We start from the raw sequence: 2,284 nt of genomic DNA, 5'->3' as shown, positions 1-2,284 counted from the left end.
AAGCCATACCATTCTCCACTTCATTTCCGCCATGATTTTTCTTTTTGTCTGGTATAATCCAACTGTGTGTTCTTTCACAACATGATGAACATGGAAATATAGATAACATGTAGCCTAACCCTTATATCATATTACACTGCTTATTATAAGCTGTACATCACAGTTACATCACCCCCAATCCCACTACCTCAGGGACCACTCACCTCCATTCCTGACTGCCTTCCATCAGTACCTCCCCCTGGTCTTGCTCCCTGCCCACTGGCCACTCCTGCCCAGTGCAGTTTGATGTGGCGCTGCCCCAGCCTCTGTCTCTGGGGTCCTGAAGTGAATAACAAAGTGATGAGCAGGGCAGCCGGGAAGAAGATCCAGCCTTCCTGACCCAGCAGGAGAGGGAGAAAGGAGGGTTTTAGCATCAACACCAACAGTCTTCTTGCAAGGGGATGAAATGCTATTGATGGGGTCATGAATGGAGAATACTACCAGGAGACTAATAGTCCGACCAGAAGATAGGCAGCTATTTCACAAGCAGAACAATTACAGTCAGAACTAGAGACTATCTTTAAATGGAGAGGGGAATAAATGCAATGTCAGGAAGTCTTTGATGCTAATTCTGGGAAGCAGAGCACAGAATGGAAAGCAAAAAGGAATAAAAGAGTTGGAAGAGTGGTATACAAGGAGAAATGAAAAAAAAGTATAAATAAGAAGGCAACTAGAGAACTTTTTGTAAATGATGTTGAAGACACTTCTCCTGGCATTGAGTCAGCACATGTAGCTCAATTCTGTGACTCTAACCCCAAGTCTAGCATGCAGGACAAGGATGTGTCCTCCATGCATTCAGTCATCACCTCCTTCCATCAGGTCCTCCTGGTACACTGAAGTGTTTTTAATTTTAATTTTTTTGTGTGTTTAATTTTTGTTTTTAATTTAATTTTACTTGGAAAAGATGTTCATAGATAATAGATGAATTAGGTTGTTTTCTTTTGGAACAAATCTCTTGTCTTTAGAATTGATGGTTGTGTTTACATGTTTTCAATTGTTTTCTCCCTGGCTTTCCAAGTGGGAGGGAAGTGAAAAATTCCAGGACAATAGCCCTTTTCCATTTTCAATTGTACTGATAATAAAGTTGTCTGTCAAATAATAAAATAATCTATATCATATTACTTGTTTTGGGGTAGGGAAAGGCAGGAGGGAGGAAGAGAGCATGGAGAGAGCATGGATGACAAAATGTTATAAATTATTAAAATTTTATATCAATATGTAAAATGAAAAATATTAATATGAACATGTGTGATACAGATATTTAAGCTACAAGAATGCTTTGTATGTTAGATGGATTTTTTTTTGTTATATGGACTCCCAGATGAATGTTAAAAAATCTTATAAAACAAAAACATGAAGACAGATTATAACCTCCACCACTGGTGAGAATATTTGCAATAATGAGGCCATCAGTCCTCAAAAGAATCAAAATATCCAGTTGTTAGTATTTTACTTATTTAATTTATTTAATAATTATGATACTATAGTATGAATAACATAAAATATTATTTGCATTATGATTCTATCACCTGCTAGGAATGTTGGCTTCCGATATATTTAGTATATATGAAGGTAGAAACAATGTTGAAGATTGGATAGAGGAACAACCTTGGATTCAAAAAGACCTAGATTCAAATTCTACCTCTGAAATACATACGTTCATTGACAAGTCTCAACTATTTAGTGTTTCATGCAACTCCTAATGCTATAAATTGCAGGCAGCTATGTAAAGACAAGAGTGGAAGAATTTTCCATACCAGATTTTTTTTTTCACACCGATGATTTACAAATGTTTTATCTGACTTCTCTAGCCCAACAAATTAAAGAAAGGAAAAAGAAATTAACTATCCACAATGTCAGGCAATGTGACTAGGAGTGTTGTTCTTGAAATGAGGAGAGACATTATTTTGAGTCTTTTGTCTCTTACAATTTGTGGAACCATGAACTTGCCTTTCTTCATCTCTAAAATGAGGAATCTTATATTTGTAGAATGCAATTCACAAAGTTACTAAAAGATCTAAATGAGAAAGTGCATATAAATCAATTTAAAAATCATAATCATATATTTATATTAGCCCTTTTTACCATCTGGTAGTCTGTAAATTTTCATTATTTTTAAGGTACATGTTTTTTTAGGGAGTGTGGTCACTACTCTCCTGTTTTGCACTCTGTCCTTACCTAGCTGGGACATGTATTCCTTCCTTACCACAGCTCCCTTCTAACCTGGAAATGTGGCCTACTCCCA

At 36.3% G+C, this 2,284-nt stretch overlaps 1 pseudogene; it reads left to right on the top strand.

Annotated features, from left to right (window-relative positions):
* The first annotated feature begins 462 nt into the window (after positions 1-462).
* LOC107649233 (clathrin light chain A-like) lies at positions 463-1,026 on the top strand (annotated as a pseudogene).
* The last annotated feature ends 1,258 nt before the right edge of the window (positions 1,027-2,284 follow it).

This window comes from Monodelphis domestica, chromosome 6 (assembly GCF_027887165.1).
Source record: "Monodelphis domestica isolate mMonDom1 chromosome 6, mMonDom1.pri, whole genome shotgun sequence".
Classification (NCBI taxonomy): Eukaryota; Metazoa; Chordata; class Mammalia; order Didelphimorphia; family Didelphidae; genus Monodelphis; species Monodelphis domestica.
Note: the sequence above shows the minus strand (reverse complement) of the source record. Positions and strands in the feature narration are given on the sequence as shown.